Here is a 12,314-nt window from a genome sequence, read left to right on the forward strand (position 1 = left end):
TTGATTGTCTAGAATTCAATTTACAATGTGCTGCTGATGAAACCTACGTCTTTCTGTATGCCAGGAAAGGACTTTACTAACTGAGCTACAAACACAGCATCAATGGATACTAACTTAGTTTTAACATTTACGTGTAGCAGTGATTTCTCTCAGGAATGCATGTGGGCCACTTGAGTGCTGTTGGTTCCCAATACCTGTAACCTACAAATGACTTAACTGCCCACCACCAAAACCGGGAATAAAAGCATGGGCAAAGACCACGTAACCCAAATGTTATATGCTCTCAGCTACTGCCATTGGTCTGCATTTGGAACTACATATTTATTTGCTACTAAAGCTCATACACTTATTTATTGTATAAAAGCTACAAAAATTAACACTATCAAAAATCTAAAGAACATTAGGCAGCGACATAGAATGAAAATGAACAGGGAAATAAATGTCCTCAAAACGAAAGGAAAACAGTCCTCTGGCATTGCCTACTGTTAGGACTCAAAGTAAAATAATTTGTCAAAATACTCAGAGCTGGGGAAATTCCAGGCAGCTAACTTTTGTCTCTGGATGGCGTTTTTTCAGACACGAAGGGCGGGAGACAAGCACTCACAGGATCATTCCTGGAGTTCTACTGCCATCATGCGGATGTAGTTTCAAAAAAATCACAGCACCGCTGACTCTCCTTCCCGTGATTCTTAGTCAGGGCGCAAGATGGTGGTTACTGAAAACTGGAACCACTGTGCATGCTTATTTGGGCTTCCCTGACTTCACCTACTCTCGGATACTGTCTTGGAAATTCATATTTATTTGCTACTAAATCTCATACCAGATACTTATTGTGTAAAAACTACAAAAATCAATACTACCAAAACTTTAAATAACGCTGGCATCTGAATAGAGTGAAAATGAAAAGGGAAATGTCTTTCATAACAGAAGGGAAAGAGTTCTATGACATGGGCTACAGTTAGGACTCAGATTGGCTTCAAATGCAAAATAAGACAAAAATTAAAACAACTTTTCAGTGTACTGAGACCTGGGCAAGACTCAGGGCAGCCATCTTCTCTGGCTTTGTCTATGGTTAGCGGTTTTTTTCAGACAGGAAGGGCGGGAGACAAGCACTCACAGGATCATTCCTGGAGCTCTACCACCATCATGCGGATGCAGTTTCAAACAAAAAAAATAACAGCGCCACTGCGTCTCCTTCCCATGATTCTTAGTCATAGCACAAGATGGCGGTTACTGACAACTGGACAGTTATGAGCGCTTACTCGGGCTTCCCTGACTATTCCTCAGGTACAAATAGAGACAGGGTCTGCGGGTAACACTTACTGACAGCAAATTCAGATCTCCATGTCACTGAATGTAGTAAACAAGACACACACTAAAAACACTGTTTAAAGTACTCAGATCTGGGCAAAACTCAGGGCAGCCATCTTCTCTGGTTCCTTTGTCTATGATTAGCGGTTTTTTTCAGACAGGAAGGGCGGGAGACAAGCACTCACAGGATCATTCCTGGAGATCTACCGCCATCATGCGGATGCAGTTTCAAAAAAAAATCACAGCGCCAGAATCTCCTTCTCATGATTCTTAGCCATGGAACAAGATGGCGGTTACTGACAACTAGACAATTGTGGGTGCTTACTCGGGCTTCCCTGACTTCTCCCAAGGTCCAAATAGAGACAGGGACTGCAGGTAAGACTTACTGACTCTAAATTCAGATCTCCATGTCGCTAAATGTAGAAAATAAGACACACACCAAAACACTTTCCAAAGTACTGAGATCTGGGCACAACTCAGGGCAGCCATCTTCTCTGGTCCCTTTGTCTATGGTTAGAGGTTTTTTCAGACAGGAAGGGCGGGAGACAAGCACTCACAGGATCATTCCTGGAGCTCTACTGCCATCATGCGGATGCAGTTTCAAAAAAATCACAGCGCCACTGCGTCTCCTCCCATGATTCTTAACTGTGGGGGAAGATGGAGATTACAGACAACTACAATAACTGTGGGCCTACATGGTCTTCCTTGACTTCTAAGGCCCCCAGAGAAATACAGACTGTAGAGTTTTCTCACCAGAATCCGGAAAGTGAGGCGCCTCCTGCACTAGGACATCAGGGCATACTGCAAGCCTAGTACTGCAAAGCCCCGCCCCTCCACTTCCTGTTTCTGCACAGCAGCACAGCTGTGTACTTACTACTGAGTCCTCAGCCAACAGCATCTACAGTAAAGGTCTAACAGGTCTCATTGTTCCGGTTTAAATACATAAAAATGTAACAGAAACTGGTAGGAGGCGCCCACCTCAGCCATTTAAGAAAGCCTCTGACCATCACCTTCCAAAATCGCTGGAAGGAGCTCTGGGCAAGCAGCCTCTGCATGTGCAAGGTTTGCATGAATCCTGTTCCGCATGATGGCAGTGTAGTCCCACAGCTATGAAGGCACCAGTGAGATGTCTCTCTCCTCCCGCCTTTCCAGTCTGAAAAAAACAGCAGAGTGCAGCAACTGTGGCAGCCATGCCTTCTTTCAGCAAAGGGAGGAAAAGGGATTTACTGTGAGTGTAGCCTCCATTTTAGTTTATCTGAATGCCTCCATTTTAATTTATCTGAATGCCACTAGTGGATCTGCTCCTCCATCGGAATCCATCATCAAAGCAACAACGACAAAAATGCAAATAACGCAACAAGGAAAGCACAAGGAAATTATGACCTAAGCAAGAGGGGAAGACAAAGAAGGGGGAGACCCGAGGCACCCACCTTCCTCGGGCATCATCTTATTTGAGGAAGTCCCTGGACAGATGATGACAGAGCCTGCAGTTTCTTCTTCTCCAGGCAGGGCTCCACCTCCAGACCTCACTCCTGGTACAGGAATGTCTCTGCAGGCCACATCTTGGGCTCCACTTCTAGGTAGAAGAAGTAAATGCTGTCAGTCAATCACATCTAGAACCCAGGAAACCTGGTTCTCTGCCAGATTCACTTCACAGATACCCTGGGCACCATACCCACATCCTGATCCAGGCAACAGGACTTGGGTGTCCAGCTGGAGGTTGACTACCCGCCTGCAATGACCTAAGTAGGTCTCAGGATATAATGCTTCCTAGCATTTGGAGTGCCATGTATACTGAAATGACTATAAATTCCAGTCACTTTGTACTGTGAACAAACTCAACATTTAATAAATTTGCATTTGAATTGTATTTGGTACAGGTCCCTTCATCAACTGGGTCTTTGTTAACATTCTGAAAGGCCCCATGATTCTCTTCTGTGTAGAATGAAAGAAAAAACTGGTAGGAGGCCAGGCTTGATTATCTAAGAATTCCCTCACCTTCAAATTGGTGAGAAGTGAGGAAACCCTGTGTTTTCTGGCATGTATGAAAACATGTTCTGCATGATGGCAGTGTTGCCCTAGAAGAGCAAAGAAACCTCACTTCAGGTCTCTTCCCCTGACAGCCCATATATCGCCATTTTATATTGATATCAAATCTGATGGATAAAGACCTACACCAGAACTCCAGCACCAAAGACAGAAGAAAAAAATAATCACGTAAGAAAAAAATAGCAAGCAAACAAGAAGATGAAAGTGCAGTCTGGAGCACGAACTTTCCTTGTGCATCTTCTCTCCTGAAGAAGAGCCTAGTCAAGGATGCATCCTGTATTTCCCCCTTCTTCATCCAGCAGAATTCCACCTCTAGTGCTTTCTCCTGGTGCCCTATTCTGTTTTGATCTCAGCATCCAGTTGCAGGTCAATAATGAAACTCCAGAAAATTCAGTGCCTGGATGAGAGCAAATTAGCTATCAGGAATCTTGGTTTTCAGGCAGGCTCATTTTCTCATATTCCTATTGTGAAGGACATAATAGGCGTTGTGTATGCAATGGAATGTGGCCTGTAAGGAGGATGGTCACTGCTAAAGAAGATGCTCCAGAATCCCAAGCATTTTCACTAATGCACTTGCTCTGGTCGAAAGCGTCATCTTATTGCTCTTCTCCTACCCTTCCTACCTGAAAAACATCACGGAGAGAATAAGATACCAAGAAACACAACAGTTAGAACTTTTGGGAAGAACTGCCAAGGAGTCTAATTTTTGTTTTGTTTTCTATCAGGAACCAAATGATCCTAAATCGATCACTTTCAGTGTAAGCACTCATTTCTCAGAACTGACATGTGTGCATGCTTTCTCTAAGGAAAGTAGTCATTCATCTGGGCATTTCTTCCCAGCACTCTATGCCCCCTACTTGCCAATGCATCAAATCGTTGTTATCAAGATACAAAAGAAACAGAAGAATGTCCTGGAATTAAACTTCGGTGCTTAGAGATGAAGGCATCTATGAATTTGATCTCGTCTCTGAGGTGTATTCTATCTTGCCTGGTTTGTAAGGGATCCCATTTTTAAGCTCTACAATCCTCATAGATGAATAGATATCAATATATACTCTTCATTAACACTGTAAATTTATTGAAAAAACAGCAAAAAAAAATTTCCACAAACCATTTCCAACATTTTTAAACTATTTTCTATGGAATGCTTATCAGGTTAGGTTTTCTTTCATTTTATGAGACAGGGTCTTAAGCCCACTGGTCTAAAGACCCAATGTAGCCTAGCATGACTTTAAACTGCTGATCTTCCTGCCTTCATGTTCTAGTGCTGGGATTACAGGCTACCTCCACTGAATAGGGAGTGCATAGAATCAAACACAAGTCCTCAATCATGTTACAAGTACCCCATGAACACAATTCACTGCACAGCCTCAAATTTCCTTGCTTGTTGAACTGATAATTTTAAATATTTTTTCTACCACTTGACAGTTTTTTTTAAGACAAATGGGGAAAGTAAGAAATCATATAAAAGCCTGGCGTTGGTGGCGCACGCCTTTAATCCCAGCACTCGGGAGGCAGAGGCAGGCGGATCTCTGTGAGTTCGAGGCCAGCCTGGTCTACAGAGAGAGTACCAGGACAGCCTCCAAAACAATACAGAGAAACCCTGTCTCAAAAAAACCTAAAAAAAAAAATCATATAAAAATATGTAATCTCAAGGCATCTACTACTATTCATTTTAATGCACTATGCACTCAGGACCAATTAAGAGATTATGGAAAACAGCACAAAACTATTTTAACAGTAAATATGACTGCTCCATAAATCTAATACCTAGGTTAGAGGTTCTTAGAGGAATACAAGGAAGTGAAGCCCAGTATATAGCACCAGATCCTCCAGGCCTCCACAGCCCTTACTCTGGGGAGAGGGCAGGAAGCTAGAATGGCATTATCTGTGTGGAAACTGCATCCTCATGGTGGCAGTATTGTTCTGCATGACTATGAAACTGCCATTTTGAGACATCTTGTCCTGCCCTTCTTATTTGGAAAAAAAAAAAAAAAAAAACACCAACAAGAATTCTAACTGCTTTGTATTTTGCACAGTTGGAAGTGCTATTCTCTTGGTCTGGTGTTCTCTGTGAAAACAAATTGTGGCCTCAACTTACCACCTCCACTCTTAATATTTTCTCATGAGTTAAATTCTGCCCTCCATGTTGTCAATGGGTGTTGTTTGTATTTATCACCTAGCATTTCAAATGATACTGAATTCACTACTGTAGCCAGTTCAGGGGATCCTGTCTGAAATGAAAAGTGAAATTTGGGCCTTAAAAGAACTTATTCAGCTGGGCATTGGTGGTGCATGCCTTTTAATCCCAGCACTTGGGAGGCAGAGGCAGGTAGATCTCTATGAGTTCAATGCCATCCTGGTTTACAGAGCAAGTTCCACGACAGCCTTCAAAACAATAAAGAGAAATCATGTCTGGAAAAAAAAGAACTTATTCATATCTTGAGGTAATTCTAAGTCAGCAAGTGAAAGACCTGTATGATAAAAACTTCAAGTCATTGAAGAAGGAAATTGAAGATATCAAAAGATGGAAAGTCTCCCATGCTCATGGATCAGTAGGATTAACATAGGAAAAATGGACAATCTAACAACAGTAACCTAGAGATTCAACATAATCCCAATGAAATTCCAACAGTTTGTTACAGACCTTGATAAAACAATACTCAACTTCATATGCCAAAAAAAAAACCAAAACAAAACAGGATAGTCAAAATAATTCTGTATAATCCAAAAAAAAATTGCTGAGGATACCACCATCCCTGATCTCAAGCTCTACTACAAAACTATAGTAATAAAAACAGCATGGTACTGGCATAAAAACAGGTGGATGAATGGAATCAAATCAAAGATCCAGACATAATATATCCAGACACCTATGGACACCTGATATTTGACAAAGAAGCCAAAATTATACAGTGGAGAAAAGACAGCATCTTCAACAAATGGTGCTGGTATAACTCTGATGTCAACATGTAGAAGAATGTAAATAGATCCGTATCTATAGCCCTGCATAAAACTCAAGTCCAAGCAGATTAAAGACCTCAACATAAATTCAGATACACTGCACCTGATACAAGAGAAAGTGGGAAGTAACTTGGAATTCATAGGGGCAGGAGACAACTTTCTGAGGAGAGCACCTATAGTTCAGGCACTAAGATCAACAATGAATAAATGGGGCCTCATCAAACTGAAAAGCTTCTGTATGGCAAAGGATACTGTCAATTAGGATAAAATGGTAGCCTACTGAATAGGAACAACCTACATGCCCCTCAACAGAAGAATGCATTAAAAATGTAGTACATTTACAAAATGGAGTATTACTCAACTGTTAAAAACATTTACATCAGGAAATTTGCAGGCATATGGATGGAACTAGAAACAATCATCCTGAGTGAGGTAACCCAAACCCAGAAAGACAAACATGGTATGTACTCACTCATAAGTGAATATTTACTGTACAGTATAGGATAACCATGCTACAACACACAAATCCAGAGAGACTGGGTAACGAGGAGTGTTCAAGGGGGTTGCTCATATCTTCCTGGACAAGGGAAATAGAGAAGACAAGACATCCTGGGTGGACTGGGGGTACATAGGGATGCAAACTTGAGGGCCCAGGTTGGGGGATTGCACTGTGGGGCAAGAGTATTGAAAGAAACGACTGGAAAGCTGGGACATTTTGGCATCAGGTAGAAACCAATAATAAATCTACAAGAATGACCCCAGCTAAGAATCTGTGCAATAGTGGATACAAAACCTTAACTGTCCATCTCCACTGATCAGATCTGTGACTAACCCAATTGTCATTAGAAGACCTTCATATTCAGTAACTGATGGAAACAAGTGCAGAGATCCACATCCAACCATTAGGCCAAGCTCAAGAGAATCTTGATGAAGGATTATAGGAGCCAGATTAGTCAAGGACATCACAAGAAAGCCCACAGAAACAACCTGGATCATAGGTACTCAGAGTCTAAACCAACAACCAGGGAACCTGCATGGGATAAACCTAGGACTTCTATGTATATGTGACAGTGTTTGTGTAGCTTGGTGTACTTCTGGAACTCCTAAAAGTGGAAGCAGGGGCTTTGGTTGGCTTTAAGGAACCTATTCCTCATACTGGGTTGCCATGGCCAGCCTTAATACAAAGGGAAGTGCATAGACTTACTAGAACTTGGTATGCCATGCTTTGTTGATAACCACGGGAGACCCGTCACTTTCTGAAGAGAAACAGAGGAAGAGTGGAGTGGAGGGAGGGATGGGAGAAGGTGTATAAACTGTGGTAAGGATGTAAAATAAATGAATTAATTAAACCTAAAAAAGAACAGATTCAGCTGACACTCAACTACATACCTGGCTGCTGTCACATTCTACCCTGTACGTTGCCTCCATTTCTTTTTGGCAGCTCTTAGTCTAAACACCAAAGAAGTGGCACAGACAGCTCACATCCTTGTCAGTGCTTTAGCTGAGGTCCTGGCTTATGGGATGAAATTCCGTTAGGAGAGAGGCCTTCCTCATCCTCCAGGACTCTATTTACAATGGAAACAAAACACATGCCTTTGCTATGCTAATTGAAAACTCATTTATTTATACAATACTTCTCATTTTTTATTTCAATTAGAAACAATCTTGTTTTACATGTCAATTCCAGTTGCCTCTCCCTCCCCTCCTCCCCTGCCCCATAAGGACCCCTTATCCCATCCCCTTTCTGTTCCCTAGGGAGGGTGAGGCCTTTTATGGGGCATCTTTGAAGTCTGTCACACCTTTTGGAACAGGCCATAGGCTCTCCCCCATGTGTACAGGCTGAGAGACTATCCCTCTACATGTAATGGATTCCCAAATTCCATTCGTATACTACGGATAAATACTGATCCACCAGAGGCCCCATAGATTGCCCAAGACTTCCTAACTGAAACCCAAGTTCAGGGGGTCTGGGTCAGTCCTATGCTGGTTTCTCAGCTATCAGTCTGGGGTCCATGAGCTCCCCCTTGTCCAGGTCAGCTCTACAATATACTTTGATCGTGGCTTCTCCTTTCAAATCTCCTCTCAGATTCCTGGACTTTCCCACTCATCTAACACATTAGGCTTTCTTTCTCTCTTTAAAGTAAAAAAAAATAATAATCCGGAATGTAAGAAGATAAGACACAGATACAACACATAAAAACGCCAGTCTCTCTCAGTTCGTGTTGTGTCTGGAAAACACCATTTACGGGATGTCACCCTTGTCCTAAGGCTCTCAGAATCTTCCTGCCTCGTCTTGTGCACACTGACCTGTTGTAGGCCTGTCATTAGTTGCCATCAAGTACAAGAGGCAGCATTGTTCACTTCCTTTGTGACTTTCACGGGCTTATGTGTGTGTGCACCAGTTGGAGTTATAGAAGTATATGCTTAAATGCAACATGGAGTTTGTAGTACAGATTAATGAATGCAGAAAGCCAATTATTTTGAGAAATTAAACAATCTGCTGTCAAAAGGCAATACCAGGTTACTGAAAAATATTCTATTAGTCAGTGAACTTTGTCAGCCTCCAGAATACACACAAGTAAAAAGATATTGTGAAACAATGATCAATAATATAGAGGGTGGTGGCACACGCCTTTCCCCAGCACTCCAGAAGCAGATCAAGAGGATCTCTGTGGCTTTGAGGGTTTACAGAGGGAGTTTCTCTCTACAGAGAAACCCTGCCAACAATACCATTTTAAACATATATATCTATATACTACTAACAATAGTAATAAAATTATTTCAACACAATACTCAGGCATCATTATTAATCTCATGAGTCAATACCTAAATTTCCATTCTGAGAATATTATAATTAAGATTTCCAACATGGATATTCCTCACAATATTCACATTAGGAACTTTCTAGGAACATAACTGCTGTGTATATATACATTAGCTCCCCAGGCACAAAATTGAGGCTCAAAACCAGGACGAGTACTCATTTACCCCTCAGCTATAGTCATTGACCTGCATGTGCTGACTTCACTTTGCTTCTAAATCTCAGAGCACAACTTTACTATAATTCCAAAGGAAAAAAAAATTACACAATTTGATTAAAACTAGGCAGCTAGACAGAGTAATTACCAAAGAAATGGGAAATATTCTCCATGACAGAATGAAAATAATCCTAATACCTCCACTAAATTTACATCTCCATGAGGGTAAACGTAGAAAACAAGGCACACACCAAATACACTAAAACTCTGAGAAGGGCAAAACTCGGTGGCCATCTTCTTTGCTTCAGGGCAGCCATCTTCTCTGGTTCCTTTGTCTATGGTTAGCGGTTTTTTTCAGACAGGAAGGGCGGGAGACAAGCACTCACAGGATCATTCCTGGAGCTCTACTGCCATCATGCGGATGCAGTTTCAAAAAATCACAGCGCCACTGAGTCTCCTTCCCATGATTCTTAGTCATGGAACAAGATGGCGGTTACTGATAACTGGAACCACTGTGCAAGCTTATTTGGGCTTCCCTGACTTCTCCTCAGGTCCAAATAGAAACAGGGACTGCAGGTAAGATTACTGTCAGGAGCATTTCTCACAGTATTAGAAACTGCAAAATTCCCAGTTCTGTAACCTACAAATTAGTTAACTCCCCATCCCCCAAGCTGGGGCACAAACCCAGGACAGAGAACTTATGGCCCAAATGTTACCTACTCTCAGATACTGTCTTGATCTGCATTTGGAACTTCATATTTATTTGATACTAACTCTCATACCACATACTTATTGTGTAAAAACTATAAAAATTAATACTACCAAAACTTTAAATAATGCTGGCATCTGGATAGAGTGAAAATGAATGAAAAGGAAATGTCTTTCATAACAGAAGGGAAAGAGTTCTATGACATGGGCTACAGTTAGGACTCAGATTGGCTTCAAATGCAAAATAAGACAAAAAATAAAACAACTTTTCAGTGTACTGAGACCTGGGCAAGACTCAGGGCAGCCATCTTCTCTGGTCCCTTTGTCTATGATTAGCGGTTTTTTTCAGACAGGAAGGGCAGGAGACAAGCACTCACAAGATCATTCCTGGAGCTCTACCGCCATCATGCGGACGCAGTTTCAAAAACCTCACAGCGCCACAGAGTCTCCTTCCCATGATTCTTAACCAAGATGGCGGTTGCTGATAACTAGACAATTGTGGGTACATACTCGGTGCTTCCCTGACTATTCCTGAGGTACAAATAGAGACAGGGACTGCGGGTAACACTTACTGACAGTAAATTCAGATCTCCATGTCGCTGTAGTACACAAGACACACACCAAAAACACTGTTTAAAGTACTCAGATCTGGGCAAAACTCAGGGCAGCCATCTTCTCTGGTCCCTTTGTCTATGGTTAGAGGTTTTTTCAGACAGGAAGGGCGGGAGACAAGCACTCACAGGATCATTCCTGGAGCTCTACTGCCATCATGCGGGTGCCGTTTCAAAAAAATCACAGCACCGCTGACTCTCCTTCCCATGATTCTTAGTCAGGGCGCAAGATGGCGGTTACTGGAAACTGGAACCAACCACTGTGCATGCTTCTTTGGGCTTCCCTTGTTGGGGTACCCCGAATTGAGGAGGGGTCCCCAAGCCGGATTCATCACCCCAAGAATCAAGAGTCCACGCGCCAATTGATGCAACATGCAAGAGGCTTTAATTAGGCATCTGCAGATGGGCCTCTCGGTCAGCTTTTAGACCAATTGGCCCCGAGGTTCAGTTACAATCAGCTTTTAAAGACAAAAACCACAAGCTTTTGGGAGGGGTCCCTATCTCGTGACTGGGGAAGGGGGTCCGTGACTCCTGTCCAGGGGAAGTAGATGTCCTTCACATCAAACCTTGGCATGAGTTAATTTATCTCTCCCTAAGTAAATAGTGTTATCTCCTTGTTTCCCACTAGTCTTGTTTGCCCTGGTCAGTTCTTCACAGGTGGCAGCCCATAATTGGCTTTTTGTGGATTTACAGCCCTTCTGCAATTAAGGTTGCTAAACCATACATTCCATTCTGTGGCGATTTACAGCCCTTCTGCAATTAAGGTCTCTAAACCATACATTCCATTCTGTGGTATGGCCAGTTCCTGGGATGGGGTCCTTTGTTCACTTCCCAAGTTCTCTAGTGGGGTACCCTCCCTGTTTAAGCTTATATTTTATTTCTATAAATTCGGGGTCTTACACCCTGACTTCACCTACTCTCAGATACTGTCTTGGAAATTCATATTTATTTGCTACTAAAGGTCATACCAGATACTTATTGTGTAAAAACTACAAAAACCAATACTACCAAAACTTTAAATAACCCTGGCATCTGGATAGAGTGAAAATGAAAAGGGAAATGTCTTTCATAACAGAAGGGAAAGAGTTCTATGATATGGGTTACAGTTAGGGCTCAGATTGGGCTCCCCTGACTTCTCCTCAGGTCCAAATAGAAACAGGGACTGCGGGTAAGACTTACTGACACTAAATTCAGATCTCTATGTTGCTAAATGTAGTAAACAAGACACACACCAAAATCAATATTCAAAGTACTGAAAGGAAGGCAGAACTCAGGGCAGCCATCTTCTCTGGTTCCTTTGTCTATGGTTAGCGGGTTTTTTTCAGACAGGAAGGGCGGGAGACAAGCACTCACAGGATCATTCCTGGAGCTCTACTGCCATCATGCGGATGCAGTTTCAAAAAAATCACAGCGCCACTGCGTCTCCTTCCCATGATTCTTAGCTGTTGGGGAAGATGGCGATTATAGACAACTACAATAACTGTGGATGCCTACATGGCCTTCCTTGACTTCTAAGGCCTCCAGAGAAATACAGACTATAGAGTTTTCTCACCAGAACCTGGAGAGTGAGGCGCCTCCTGTACTAGGACACCAGGGCAAGCCTAGCACTGCAAAGCCCCGCCCCTCTACTTCCTGTTTCTGTACCGCAGCACAGCTGAGTCCTCAGCCAACAGCATCTACAGTAAAGCTCTAA

General features: G+C 42.4%; 1 long non-coding RNA gene across 3 annotated transcripts in view; it reads right to left on the minus strand.

Annotated features, from left to right (window-relative positions):
- LOC110342166 overlaps positions 1-12,314 on the minus strand; it is a 60,508-nt gene that overhangs the window by 23,978 nt on the left and 24,216 nt on the right. For 2 of the 3 annotated variants that reach the window (XR_002384173.2, XR_005876860.1), the window contains exons 5-6: positions 7,714-7,889; positions 2,742-3,757 (exon numbers count right to left, since the gene is read on the minus strand). This is a non-coding gene — a long non-coding RNA (uncharacterized LOC110342166). The remainder of the gene's footprint in view (positions 1-2,741; positions 3,758-7,713; positions 7,890-12,314) is intronic. The other variant, XR_002384174.2, reaches the window with a different exon arrangement.

The sequence above is a fragment of the Mesocricetus auratus genome, unplaced genomic scaffold, assembly GCF_017639785.1.
Source record: "Mesocricetus auratus isolate SY011 unplaced genomic scaffold, BCM_Maur_2.0 Super-Scaffold_100003, whole genome shotgun sequence".
NCBI lineage: Eukaryota > Metazoa > Chordata > Mammalia > Rodentia > Cricetidae > Mesocricetus > Mesocricetus auratus.